The 15,201-nt window shown below is 46.0% G+C and overlaps 1 protein-coding gene across 2 annotated transcripts in view; it reads right to left on the bottom strand.

Annotated features, from left to right (window-relative positions):
* The window catches only part of LOC138064691 (ras-related protein Rab-27B), a 57,641-nt gene that overhangs the window by 19,815 nt on the left and 22,625 nt on the right, over nt 1-15,201 (bottom strand). Inside the window, exon 1 of one of the 2 annotated variants that reach the window (XM_068928444.1) lies at nt 10,504-10,542. The exons of the other annotated variant lie outside the window; for it this stretch is intronic. The gene's annotated coding sequence lies outside the window, so the exon portion shown is untranslated. Of the gene's footprint in view, nt 1-10,503; nt 10,543-15,201 lie in introns of those variants that run through there. 2 annotated transcript variants of the gene reach the window in all.

The following is a 15,201-nucleotide window of genomic DNA, read 5'->3' as shown; positions in this document are numbered from 1 at the left end:
TTATAACCTACAGGGAGAGGAAAATCTACTCCTTGGACACTACGCTTTTGTTCTGCAGCATTGCACCAAACACAGAATTTGAAGAACATATACTCTGCTGCACACATTTCACTGCAGGCACCCTTCCAGCACTCACAGACTCGTATCTCAAATGCACCAGTGCCAGCTTCAGGCCAACGCGCCACTTACAGGATGCGAAGAAAAGGAAGTCAAACCTGGATTTCAGCATCTGCACTGTTCACTTGGACATCAAAGCCAAAGAGTTTATCCAGTTGTGCTTTGCGACAGCCTCACCCGTTCTGCTGGGGATTTTTCCAACCCCCTTTTGAACTTTCCCAATCTTCACAAATGGCATTGCCTCTACCTTACCTACTGTCCACATGTCACATCTTAGCCAGGACTCTGGGGGCTCCCTCCTGGTGGTGGGGGGTGTCCCCGCGCCAAGCAGGAAGCCTGCCTGGCACGTCTCTGCACTACAGCTTCAGGCTGGTGCTTCAGGAACAGCTTCAGGGCAAAACAGCAACTCCATCCGCAGCAGCACCCAACAACGTGAACATGGTCACCCAAAAAGGCGCTTAAAAATTTTGCTAAGAGTTCTAACAGTTTTTCTTAAGGACCATTTTTCTTTGACATACCATAATTTGAAGAGAAAGTTACTATTTCTCCTCTGAAGGAAATCCACTTAGGCTTCAATATATTCTCTGAAAGATTAATAAGCAGATTCATCGTGTGTATGTTCTGGAAGACCCACCTCAGAGCATGGAAAGGGACACAGAGGAGAAAAGCTGCAAACCTGATTTTCTTCTTCCATTTGTAGTCTGTTCCTTAAAAATTGGGAAAATGGTAATTAACTGAAATCTAAACTGCTTTTGAAAAAAAAATTTCTGGCTGGGGACAAACTGAAGTCTGTGGAAAAACGGTTTCAACTCAGAAACTCCTTTTCATTTCAAGTTGTTTAGATATATATTAATAACAAAAATTGAGCAAGCTAAAATTGTGGTGAACCTAATTTAACAACATGGCTTCCTAAGCATATTTTTATCCTCTCAGAATTTGGGAAAGAATATTTAAAGAAAAATGTTCAAACTTCTAAATGTCAAACTTTACGGATTTCTAATCGTTAAAAGAAAAAAATCTCCTAATCAAATATACTACCTACTAGATTTTCTGATAATGCATTCCCTCATTAGTGGAGAGAGTCGCTGAAAGGAGGACATCTCCATACTTATATAAATTGCTAATGGGAATATCATCAAGGAAAAGTTATGCTCACACCGAGAGAAAAGGCAGTTCCAGAAAATAAGATTTTATTTCCCTTGACACACTATTAGTTAAAAGCGCAACAAACAAAAATGTTGTATAAATAGCATCAGCTCTGGGAAGAGCAGGATATAAAGCACAGCGCACATATTGTACCAGCAGCTGGTCAGCAAGAGATTCATTCCCTCTGCAGCAAAACAAGTCACCGCCACTACTACTCATTTAAGCTAAAAAAAAAAGAAAAAAAAGAAAAAAAAGAAAAAAAAATCAGTGATAGCCCTGAGAGCCAACTCATGGATGACTATATCAGAGGCACACCAGGCATATACAGCAACTACTACTTACTCAAATCGGCAAACCTTGAGCCTATTTGGCTTCACGAGCAAGCTCCACGCTCCCCACCACCAGCGTGATTAGACCTTCAGCATCTCCCCCTTCTTTATTTGACAGGCTCTGAGGTCTAGAAACTTCAACACCTGATACAAATGCAATACTCAAATAAAATGCAATGCTGCTCCAAGAGCCTAGCCATGGCCTAATATACCCAAAGGTGCCAAAAAACTCACAAACCGACACCAGTCACCTTGAAAGGGGCCTGAGATAGGTGGACAGTAAGCACGTTTCACATGCCATCACCAAAAAATACCCTTTCTCATTCCCAAACACTCCACAGACATTAATTTGCTGACAAATAAAGAAGTAAATAAATAATTGCATGGCGAGTTCTGGTGAAGACAGCCTGGATAGCCAGGCAAAGGCTGCTCCGTGGGAGGACAGGCTGCCGGTATACCCGGCTTCCTGTGAGATTCGCTTCTACGAGATGAAAAAACACTCACTGCAGTAGATTCCTGCCGGAAATCAGAGTGAGTATGTAAAGACTGTTTTGGAAACGCATTATTTCTAGCTCCGTCTATCCTCCCAAAGAAATCACAAAGGCCGTTAACGGAAAGACTTCCTAATATAAACCTAGAAGAGGTTGGTCTTTGAAATTCTTCAGCTATATGGTTTAAATAGAAATACAAAGTTCTGCAATACTAACAGAAAGCCTCCTGCAGCCTTAGGAAAAAAAAAAAAAGAAAAAAAAAGGAACATCAGAAAAACCTCCTTTTCCCAGATTCCCTTTTCTTCTTAAGCTCCTGAGCCATGGATACTTGATCAGAATATCCAAGAAAAAAAAATGTAGCTACTGGAAGAAAAAACACCATAAAACACCAAAAAACCTGTCTATACACGTACTGGGTAAATCTGTCCCAACTCGCCCAAAGCACAGAGAACCCACCAAATCCCTGCCACCTGCTGCACTTTCCATAACCAGGACAACAAGACCTGCCAGGTGCCACACTGGTTTTACCCCAATTAGAGCAATTTTAACCATACCTCCAAGAAAGAATCTTTCCCCGGTGTTTCTGCCTGTTTTGTTTGTTTTTAATCACAGAGGCTTCTGCACAGTTGATGAAGAACTAAATTCTAGTTGTCCCTGTACCCGCCAACCCCCCCCCCCAAAAAAAAAGCCCCAAATGGAAAATTCCCAAAGTGAAATGCAGACAGAATTAAATTTTCGAGTGCATTATCAGAAAGCAGCCTCACAAATACTTTATGAGAAACAGACAGGATGGAGGAATGATAAGATTAAAAAAAAAAGCATCCAGTAATACCAGCATCACGCTATACTTTGTCTGCAATCATCTGCCAAAAAAGCAGAGCCTCGCAGCTGCCAAGTAAATGGCCCACAATGAGCCAAACATTTTTTTTTTCTCAAAAGCAAACAACCCACTGGAGTTATACCAGGATGAAACAGAGGCTGGCTTTTCTATTCAAAAATCAGGCCTACCGAATAATTTTCATACAGGTGCAGTGAGCGTACAACACACAACAAGTACAGCATTAGTCTGAAAGGACTGATCTTTCATCGTTTTCTTTCTTAAAAACGCCCAGAGAACCAGCCAGACGCTCCCCGGCGCCTATTCCAATGTACGCTCCTACTGATTTCTTTCAACTCCATGGTTAAGAAGGTCAATTTATGAACAAATTACTCACGACTGACACACGGCCCCACAGAGGAGTCATTGGCACTTCATCTTTCAAATCCTTTTTGGCTCACAAGGGGCCCACGACGAGCGTTCACCCAAGTGCAACGAGCAAAACATTCCTCGACGCAAAAATTACTCAGCTATCACTTTTTAAACACAAGGGCAAACATCAGACGTTTCCTAAGCGTTAGAAACCATTCCCTCCATCTCAAGGATTATTCAGAATAAAGTCACAAGCATGCTCTAAGCTACCCATAGCCATCAGTATTTTCTAATTGCATACGCACAGCTTTTGGGGGTCCTTTTTCCAAATAGCATCCTCCGCGATCACAGGTCATAGTTAACGAGGGGAAGATCAACACCGAAACCCTTTCCTTCCAGCCTAAGTGTTAGCTCCACCTAAAAACTCCACCTTAAACTCTCTCATAACATATGCACACAGAAAAGGCGTATGTATATTTGGGAGGGCAAGGGAGAAGAGTGACTAATTCTGTCATTTCTCAGTACTAATCAATATGAAAAACAAATACATTACCAAAAAAAAGAAAAAGAAAAAAAGGCAAAAAAGGCAGAGACCCCACCCAATTGTTTCCAAAAGCTATTATTAAAAAATTACCCCGGTGCTTTTTTTTCCATTAGGCCAAACAGATGGTAACGGGTTAATTATAATGCAAGGGATCACATAAATTTCCTCCTATTTCACCATTTCAAAAACCTGCTTGGTAAGCATAAGGACTATTTCTGAGTTGACCATGCTGTGGTAGGCCTGTATTTAACATGTAATCCTGTCCATCACGCTTGGATGACTACACAAATGTAACTGTGCTGCTGACTAGAAAATACTGATAATTTAGAAGACACCTGCAAAGTATACAAACCAGAAATGGATTTTGCCAAAGGCAGCAGGACCCCACTACTATCAAATAATCCAAATGATAAATACTCTAATCCTTTGTTCACACTTCAAAAAGGAAGAGAAAACAAGCGCAGACATTAACAGCCTTTACAGGAATGTTGTTAAGAAGGAAGAAAGCCTGGCTTATTGAACAAGATCTCATATAACATAAGAGTCATACAATCACCTGCAAAGGAACCCAAAAGCTCTGCAAGGACTAAACGTGTCCAAGCAACTACCTCCCCGTAAATTGTGGGGTAGTGGGGTACCAGGACCGCGGGTCACAAGCGCAACATCACTTCGCGCTCTACCAACATGCTCCAACTTGCCATAAATTCAAAGAGAGACTTTGAACAGCTCTTTGCTGACTTGCTGTTCAAACCCTCTAAGTCTCTCATGCTCATTTGAAGGCAAGCGAAACCTACCGTTCATTATGTTACTTATCTGCCTGTGTGTCAGGAAAAAAAAAACAAATGCTATGAAAATTTATGAGTTAATATAGTTATCTGAAAGACATGAACTGGGTTAGACTTCCCTTTTAACTGCAGCAACAAGATATCATTATCCATACTTCATCTGACCCTGACCTTATCAAAATCATGTTTTGAATCCAAAACTCATCACATATCTTCTGTAAAACTCCTTTGACAAAATCCAGCCTTTGCAATGAAGCACATGACTGTTACACCATTTTTCATTACCATATTTCTCCAGATCTCTATTTAAATTTAGGAACCCTGATATGCTGCTGAAGACTCCAAACTGGATGATTACATCTAAAAGACCTGAACATTTGCCAACCACTCATATTTTTTATAACACTGTGCTTCTTCCTGCATACATGAATCAATATGTGCAAGGAACAGTTACCGACAGAATAAAGAGCAAGAGGGTGGGGGGGTGGAAAGTCAACTCCACATCTCAGAAAGCCTGTCTGCATAGTTGGGTCCAGGTCCTCAGATGGTGTGAAATAGCATTGCTCCACTGACAGAAAGGGAGTCATGCTGTTTTACAATTAGTTAGTGCAAAAATTGGCCAGTAGAGCTCAATTTTGTTATTACGGATCCATTTTAATGTCCTTTCCAAAATAATTTTGGAAGCAGTAGGGGAATACAGGGCTGAACATGATCAGCCAGGGGCCATCCTTAGCTCTCTAATCGATCCTCAAATCAAAAGCAAACCTGTCTTTTGGAGCATCTTCATAAAGAAGTATGTATTGTGAAGTCTGAACCAGGATTAAGACTTGGAGGATTTCTGCTTTGTACTGCCTACAGGTTAAGGGCTGCATCTACAGTAGAGGAAAAAATAGATGGAAAAAAACAGGCATATCAGTTCAGGAACGGGTCAAAAAGCAGCGAGCAGAACTGTCAGATCTTCGTCTCTGAAGTAACTTCTGAAATGCAGGAGAAAAATTTAGTTCCAAAGTGGAACCATTTTTTTAGGAAAAAAAAGAAAAAAAGAGGGAGAGGGAATTTTGAGGATTACCAAAACCTATCGCACAGAAAATGTCTACCTGAAGTATACGATGGCAGCCAATACCTTTCTTTGTGCTCTTGCCTGAGGAGGAACTGGAAGCTAGAAGCTCTGGAAGTTACAGCCAAGCTAAGAGCGCCAGAGTTTGAGAGCCTGAGCTCCTGCTCCACGGCAAGGAGACAGCAGTCCCGGCAATACAGAAGAGACAACCAGTACTGGAAGTCTGATCCCAGACTCCTCCTCACCTGGGAAACATGGAGAGTACTAGAGAATGTGCGCGCTGCAAAGCAAAGAGCAGAGTTATTCATCAGCTTCACCTCAAGCCCATTTTCGATGGATACTGCTGGCTACTATACCTGCCCTAGTCACAATTTGGTCATCTTGTTTCAGAGCTAAGAGGAGGGGGATTTGTACAACCTGCTGACGGCCTGGATGGTGGGCTTTGCCCTGTCCTGTCAGCCCAACCTGTATCGCGACACCTGAGTGGGTCCAGCACCTGAGTGGGTCCAACCCCCAGGCTGTCCCTCAGCAGTAAGCTCCAGAGCAAAACCAAAGTCTGTGCATCCTGCTGCAGAACCAGCTGAGCCTGATGTACGTCTGTCAGCTCATTCAGCTCTTCTCAAACCTTTCTCTCTGATGTCTGCAGCCTGTCACAGCTACCAGAGCACCACTGCTAAACTGGATAGACACTTCAGTTTCAGCAAGTTACTACATCCCTGTATTAAATATACAACCTCAAATGCTGCCAGTTAATGCATCGCGGTGTTAGGTGAAGACAGCACATCCACTCAGACGAAAGCAGCTACTGCAGACCTATGTCCCCTCCAGCTCAGAGATCTGAGGCCTTGGATTAAAAGGGCACGAATGAAAAGTCTGTAATTCTGCCTTTCAGAGAACTTCGCAGCACAGAAAAGTGACAAAGCAGAGAGCACACTGCCACTGTGATCGCTGGGTTAACTAAACTATTTCTAAGCAGCACCAGGCAATTTCCCCTTTTCTTTAGGGCATGGAGAAGTAGCCCCACTACTAGCCAACGGAGCTAGCCGTCGTTTACGGAGCTGAGAGCACATTATTGTCCCATGGAGACGCTTTGGAAAGAGGAGGTCTCCCCACACTTGCACAGCAATCAATATTCAAGCCACAGAACCACCATTCCCACGTACAATTCTTATCACTCAAGAATGAATACCATTCCTCTAAAGCAGACAGTCCTTCTAATAGGTATGCCCTTCCAAAAAAAGGGACTTAATTTGAGTTATCGCTGTGCAATGGAAACTATTTCCCTGTCTGACTGTGGATAGTAGGAGCTAAACTCAGCGCCCAACAGTTTGCAAAAGCAATTGCTTGTTCAAGGCTGCCCAGTACAGATACCCAATTATAGATACTTCCAACGTGATTGAGAAAGAAAAGTAATGCTCCCAGCTCCTACTGGCTTCTTTCAGGGTGGCAGATGCTCAACAACACTCGAAAGCTGAAAGACAGCTACCAAGGGGAAGGTGATGAACAGTTTTCTACTTCTACTGCGCTTAAATTACAACAAGGAGATTTCAGTTAAAGAACAAGCTTCCTAGCAAAGCATTAGGGACGCTGGCAAGCTCATCGCTGAAGGTCTTCAAAAGGTTAGAAAAACACGGTTTAGACGTAGCTGATCCTGCTCGGGACAGGAGCAGGGACTGAATGATCTCCTGAAGTCCTGCATCCATTCTGCTACCTTATACAGGCCTCTTGTAAAACAAAGCCAGTCAGAAGCAACTTCGGCCACCCTGGCTGTGGTCTTACAGAGGAATACATCTTTTTAAGGTGAATAAAAAGCAAAGCTGGCGTTACAGTGGTTTAAGCTATTAGCTGGCTATACTCTTGACAGGTCCATATTGACATACGTCACTGGCTTTCCAAACTCTTTAGAGCAGCTTTTCAGTTCCTTTAATCCTGAACTTCCTTTAGGGTGACAAACTCACTCGCTTCTGGGCCCATGCAGGGGCTTTTCTAGAAGCCCTCGGGCTTTTCTGTGGCTGTAAGAGCACCTTTCTGAGATCCGAAAGGAGCAGAGGCTGGCCCCCCTGCTTACACACTCAGCTGATGCCCCATACCGGGGAACGCAATACAGGTGCTCTGTAAGTGACGTTCAATTTACCTGTCACCAGACACCCTTCTGCAATCTCCAAAGCAATTTTCCTTTTGCTGTTGAAAAGGTAAGGAAGAGTTTTGGCATAATCGGAAAACTAAAGGCCTTTGCTCCATACCGCATCAGACAGGCTTGGAAAGCTCCTAGTGCTCTGACAGACAATCCCTGCGATAACAATGGTAAGCCACAACAGCAGCTGACACCTCCCTCAGTATGTTAAAGCAGATTTCTATTCCCTGTACCATTCTGTTTAAATAAAAAATGTACAACAGGGATCAAAATGGTTTGGCTTGTCAAATAATCTGATCCTATTTATCACGGCTCTTTAAGGACTGTCAATTGTAAAGAAGGTTTCTTGAGACAGAAAGTCATCAGTTCTAATACACCAGTGGCTTTTATACATTTAAATCGCTGCCTTTGAAAGAGTCAATTATTTCTTCTTTGCACGGCAGACAATCTTATGCGAACACTGAAGCAATCTGATTATTCCATGAAAGGTTTTAGGAATTTAGGATAAGTCTATTGTGCTGCTCAGACACACATCATTATCTCAGAAATTTTAACCGCTTAGAATAGCGGAGAGGAAAGTCAGTTCACTCGTCCCACGGAGGCTACGCTAGAGAGGAGACAAACCTTCTCGTGCCTCTTTCTCCACTCTGCAGGCAATGGTACGCGGGAGACCACAGCCACCGGCTGCCACGCAGCTGCCCATAAACCTCCTCAAGTTTGCTTCTCCTCTTGCTTTGCACCACGGGCTGGCTGTTTGCACAAGGACGTGGCAGGCAGAAACCGGAAAAACAAACTCTGAAATTTTCACATTAGCTGGCTCTTATCCTATCTCTCAAGAAATAGCCTTTCTGGCCTCACCCTGATTAATGCCAACTCAATCTGCTTCATGCCAATAGTGAAGTGAGTGGACACGGGAGTCATCAGGCGCAGACGAGCAAGTGAAAGGTATGGACAGCAAGCGTGTGGAGTGAATCAGGAGTTGCCACAAGCAAGATCAGCAACAAGTTTTATCACTCCACTGCCAGATCTTTCCTGAAACCTACCTCTGTACTAGGACAATCAGCAGATGTATGCTGATCTCCGGGAGTTCTTCAAGATGTAAAAGGAAACAGAAATCTTAAAGCTCCCTTTCTAACGTGAAATTTCAAGATTACGCGGTCCACTCTATTAATCACTCCAGAGAATTATTTGTTCCCTGATAAAGCTGCTGTATTTCAGACCACAGAAACTTTCCGTATTTCCATGCTGCCTGGTAATTTCAGAACGCCACATTAACTGGACTAGAAACGGGGGAATATTACAACGCTGAATACCCAGCTGCAAACAGACGGTCAAATTCTGATCTCAGCTGTCAAATCAAGGGTACCTTCAAGGTGGTAAATTCATTTAATTTGCTTTTATGCCAGGTAAGCGTGAAGAGATGGGGGGGGGGGCAGTACGTTAGGCTCCAGCTTTTCCCTAATGCCACCTGAATCACACCCAATCCTGCTGCCCGACACTACCGAACGTGGCTTCCCCATGCCATATTCCAACACACAAAATGCAGAACACGGCCTTTCTGCTGAAATCGCTCTCGGTTCTGTGCCTTGAGGAAAGAAAGAGCAAAATTAAAGCTTTTGTGGGAACCAGCACAACAATACATAATCTCCTCTGCCCTTCTCAGATCGAAGCGATCCCTGTCACAGGCTCATGAGAAATGAGCTTGGAAATTTCAGGCTGCGATGTATGAATAGTAAGGGGGGAAAAAAAAAAAAAAACAGCTTTCACAAGGGGAAAATAAACCTCTAGCCGCTTCTCCGAAGGCGAAAATAAGCGCCATCCCACGGGGCGCCGCGGCTCCAAGCGCCCCGACACCCTTGTTGCGCAGAGCCAACCCGCCGGCGGGGCCTTCGGCAGCCGTCGCGCCGCCAACGGCCCAGCTCGAGCGCTTCACGCCCCGTCGCCGAAACCCACCCGGATTTGCGGAGAGGAGTTTTCCAGCCTGGGAAAACTGTTCCCCCTTGGAGTCAAAGCCTTGCCACAAGCACGGAGAGGGCAGTCACGCTCACTCTGGTGTGAACTAGCATAACACCAGGACTCGAGCTTTAATTATTTTTTTTTTAATCCCCCCTCCCTACACACCTGCAAGTATGCAACTCATTTTACCCTTAGCAGTTCCTCCCCCCGCTTCATGCCCAGGGTGCAGAATTATTTTAAAGGAATTTTTTTTTTTGGGGGGGGGGCGGGTTCAGGAGAGAGAAGATATTTCTCTGCCCTCCTTACACCCCCCCGCTTCCCCCCCCCCCCGGACACACTCACAAACACACCCCGAGCTTGGCTGGGCACTGAAGGACCCAACGTGTGTGTCCCCCCCCCTCCCCGCTGTCGTGGACCTCCCGCTTTCCAAAAGCGGACGAACCCCCCCCTTCCCCTTCCCCAGGACGGTCCCGTTCTCCGCCGCTGCCCCGGACCGGACCGGACCGGACCGGACCGGACCGGGGCTCTGCCGGCAACCACCGGCGCGGCGGCACCGCATGCGCCCGCGCTTGGAAGAGAGAGAGAGACGCCTTCCTTCCCCCCCCTCCCCTCCATTTTCCCCGCCGCCACACAACTACCCGCCGCCCTCCCTCGCTGCTCCGGCCGCGCCGGTTCCCCTGAGGGAAGCGGCGGCGCCCGCCGAGGCGGGAAGGGGAGTCCGTCCCCCCCCCCCGGCCGCCCAGCTCTTCCCTCACCTCAGAGCTGCTCGCCGGCGGCGCCGCGCGTACGGCCTGGCGGTGGGCGGCGGCCAAGAGCGCCGAGCGGCGCCGGGCACCTCCCTCTGCGGGAGCCGGGGCCGGGGCTGAGGCGTTGCGGCCGGTCGGCTCCGCTCCCTCCGGGGAATTTCCTCACACAAAAATGACCCCCCCGCCACCCACTTCACGAGACGGTTAAGAAAAACCGGTTGCTGAGGAAAAAGCAACCCACCCCTTCCTCCTCTCCCTCCCCCCCCCCCAAAAAAAAAGAGGCTTCCCGGTGGATCTGCTCCCCTCCTGGAAGTGCCCTTACTCCAGGGCTTTGGTGCCCCGAAATGGGGCCCGAGCCGTCGCCCGTGAGCCCGAAGCCGCACGGAGCGTGCCGAGTCCGGAGGGAAGCGGAAACCTCCCGCTGCCGGAGCCTCCCGGGCCTCCAGCCCCCGGCGCTGCTCTAAAGAGCTGAGGAAGGCCCGGCTTTCTTTTGGGGTGAAAAGCAATCGTTTTGGTTGAAGCCCTCCCGAGGAGGCTCGGGGGTGGACGCGAGCAGGGGCAGAGCCGGTCTCGGCTCGTGAGATGCCGGAGCTTTAGCACGTGTTGGGCGGTGATCAGCCATCTTCCAGGCTCGGTGTCCTACCGGCATCGCGGGCTCGCTGAGCAACCGTTCGACCCGTTGGTTTATTACTTATCGCCCTTCCGAAATCCTCAGGGGAGGAAGTTTAAAGGGCTTGTTTCCACAGCTTTGCTATCTTAACTCAATTTTTTTTTTTTTTTTTTTTGCCTTTTAATCCCTCTCTCAGTTACCAAAATTAAATCGGAGCTGGCGATTGGGCCGGGTTGCGTGTCAAGCCCTGCCCGTGCGCCGATATTGCCGGGCCGTGAGGGTAGAGCAGGGCGGCTGCAACAGTTCATCGAGTGCTAATCCACTCGCTGCTAATCCAATCGCTTCGTGTCACTGAGAAAGTCGGTGTTTTGTAACTCTTAAGTATTTTCACAGGGCAGTGCTAGGAAGAGAGTAACTTCAGTGAGCTAATGCAGCCTGACAGCGGTAGTCGTTTCTGCTGTAGGCTTGTCGTGACTTCTACATTGGAAGGTCCCACGGGAGCCTAATCTCGTTTGGATATCTGCCTGATTCTAGGACACTAAATATCTATATTTCTACTTGAAGCCCTATGTAACTTTTTGAGTCGGCCAGCCTTAGAAAATGCTCGCTTAATGGGACGCTTGGTACAAACAAGCTAGATCTGATCCCTGTTTGCAACAAAGACAGATGTTCACAAAGAAACCCAAAACCGTTAACTGCCTGATGAGACCTGTAGCAGCTACCTGGCAGATATCATGGTGTAGCTCTTTACCGTAACTTGAAATGAACTTGTTGGCTTTATTGGAAGACCACTTGAGAAGATTCATCGGACTAGGAAAGATGCTTTCTGCCTCAGCGCATTACTTGGGGAGCAAAACTGCATGTACAAAGAGAGATGCAAATAATTTCACTAGAATGCTGGAACTCACCATGGTTTCGGTGGAGACTACTGTGAAATTATAGCTTAGCGTACAATTCCTGCTTTTTATATGACATTTTTTGTGTGAGATCACTGGTGAGAAGTGATAGGGAATGCTGCGATATCACAGGGATTAGTCGCGTGCACTTGGGTAGATTGATACGCGTATATCATCAAGTGAGAAATTAAAAAAGCTTGCTTCCGTATTTATTACTGACTTGAATATGGAAAACTCTGTTGGTATCTGGTGATGCCTGGCTGTTTATGGCACAGTAAAATTGTCCCGAACTACTGCTGCTAAAACTATGATAAATATGTTGTCATTTACCTTTTTGTTTGTGCCGTTCTGATCCTAACAGTAACTGAGTGATACATTTAACCCATTTCGGCTTTTCATGAAAGTCTCTCGGAACTGCAATTTGGGGAGTCCTTGACTTGACTGTCCTGCCCCATCTTCCAACCCCATTTTTGTACAAACTGGCGCTAATAGTACCAGATGCAGTACCAGTACCAGTCTCTAATAGTACCAGATGCATCAAAAGCAAGTAGAACAAATAGTGCATGCAGTAGACAAGGATGAAATACTCTTTTTTTTTTTCCTTCCTCCAGGAAGATCGCACCCTAATCATTAGAAACTCTAAAGCGTAAGATTGTATAATCTTCCTAAAATTGTCTGCTTAGTATTAGCTGTTACAACTCCGGTTTAGCCTGCTGGCTGATTTCCAGAGAGAATTGTAGGGCAAGAATTGAATGGAGGAGAGGAAATCCTTTCAAAATCAAGCAGCAAAGAGCCAACGGGAGAAAGCAGGGAGCAGGAGAAGGAGGAAAGGGAGAGCAAAGTGCAAGTGGGAAAACCAGAGAAGGGAAAGAAGGTAGTGTTCATCCCTGTATGGCACTGCCTTGGGTCTGATCCCCCTACTCAGCTGGCATGGTTTTACATCCAAATTGATGTAGCTTTTCACAGCTTCTTGTGCCCCCTGTAAGGCAGCGGCGCTGCTGCCTCTGGTGCCTGTCGCTGACTCCCAGCGCTGGGCAATGCCCGTGCTGCACCGATGGGCAGAGACTATGCAGGAACGTTTACTTTACACAGTTTGTGCGTGTAAAACCTGACGACACAAAACCGGTTCCTGCTCTTGCTATGCAGGGAATTTCAGCAGGGTACTCAGCTCTTTGCAAGATATAGTCCTAGTCTTGAGAGGGGCGCATCAGCCAGCGAGAGTGGTGCATTGCTGGGAGTTTGTTAATAATTAGATGAAAATAAATTCACTCTCCAGGCTTGAACATAAAGCAGAAACAACTTGGAAACTGGAGATGGAGTTTCATAGCCAAGTGGCATATACAGGAACCCTCTGCTGTAATTTTTTCTATTTTTATTTCTGTGTGTCCAGAGATTCCTGCAAAAATAGAACAGCTGCAGGTAACCTTTCATAATCCTGGTGGGTCATCCTGGCTGCCGTTCCTGTGTCTAGAACCATTTTCTAGCTCTTACTAACCACTCAGAGGTCTGTTTAAGTGGTTTCTGCCCTTCCCTCAGGTTTGTTACTGGCCATGTTTCCAAATGGTACTGTCACTACCATGAGAAAAAGAGTTTTTCTGAACAGCTTCGCTGTTTAAGTCGTACGGCTTACAAAATAAGCCTTCTTACGGGTGTCGCTCACGTACTTCTAAAAAAGCACCTTCCATGCAGCTCGACGTGAGCAACAGTCGTGCAGGTTAAGAGCAGTCAGACTGCTTGCCAGCTTTCGCTGTTGTGACATTCATGAAGAGGTCCTGGTCGGCCTGCTTGCCGCCGTCTCCACTGGTGAATACCCAGTGCACGTAGCCGGCGGAGATCAAACCGTTAGGAAAGCGTTTCTTTGAGGCCCGGCGTCGCGGAGCGTAGCACCCGCCGCAGCAGCGGAGCAGCATCCCACCGCTTGGCTCATAATCGGCAGCGGTGCGGCTTGGCGGCAGAGGCAATCAGTAACTCTGCTGGCCGCCGGCCCTCTTTATGTGACTGCAAACGTTTTGCCACGACAGAAGATTTCAGACAGAAGCGTTTCGCTAGAGCAGTTGCAGCTTCTAGATAAGTCTTTTCTTTATCTCCACTGGGCTGCTGAATGCTAAATGAAACAATTTGCTGTTGTGTTTCTTTTGGGCTCCTTAAAGGCGAATGGCTTACTCAGTAACCTCAGTTTCCTGCTTATTCCTCTAACAATTAAAATTCAGCCTTATTCAGAAGAACAGGAAACGTGCATAGATCCTGTTCTCTCTAGACAGAGAAATTTCATGTGAAGCAGCCGTGACTGAACAAGTACTTGACAGAGTTATTAGAGAAAATCATAAGAAAATAACAGCGAAGGAGAGAGATTTGCCGAATAAACCTTCTTTTAAAGACGGGCTGGATCTGCTTTGGTAATATTAGCAGGATGTGGCATTTATGTTCCCCGTGACGAGCATATTTGCATTAGCTACTATATAGCCCCAAAATGAAAGCAAATATGTTATCTCACCTGTTCTCCCTGTGCTCGCGTATTTGAATGAAAAGCAGCTAGCAACTGCTGACTTGAGTGTCTGCAGAGGTTTATTATTCTCCAGGAATAGGGAAGAGGCTGCAGCCAGCTCTCTCTAGCCTGTTTTTTTCTTTAATTATCCCAGAAAATTATTTCTTAGTCAAATCTTTCTTTAAGGCCTGCTCTACTTTGGGAAAAACGTATTAATGTAATAAAATCATTTCAACCGTGAAAACTGGCATATACCCTTAAGTAAGCTGATTTAAACCAGTTCTTGTGGCTCAGTTGTGGTTTTTCCACAAGCGAAGAATTAATAGCATCAGTTTTCATCTTACTAATGCAAGCTAAATTAATGTATGTTGTAACGTATATACTGCTACAAGCTTTTCATGAAAATGCACTCAATCTGCTTCATTCTTGCTTAGGTCGCTTAGCTTGGGTCCATAAGGAGTGAGATACGGCACCCTAACAGGTTACGTGCAACAGCTAAGTTTTCTCTGCCGTTGCGGGCGTAAGACATGCCGCATTACCTCTCAGTTTGGCTCCGCTAAGAACGCGCTTGTGGCGTGTTATGGGGAGCCTTAACATAGGTAAGGCTGCCCAACGGCCCTCAAAATGGTTGTCAGTAACAGTTAGGAATATTTAATGAAAACCACGAGAAACAGGTATGGCCAAAGTGAATAGTGGCAAACCATGCTAACGCATCT

The sequence above is a fragment of the Struthio camelus genome, chromosome Z (genome assembly GCF_040807025.1).
Source record: "Struthio camelus isolate bStrCam1 chromosome Z, bStrCam1.hap1, whole genome shotgun sequence".
Lineage (NCBI taxonomy): Eukaryota > Metazoa > Chordata > Aves > Struthioniformes > Struthionidae > Struthio > Struthio camelus.
The sequence above is the reverse complement of the archived record's forward strand: the minus strand, read 5'-3'. Positions and strand labels throughout refer to the sequence as shown.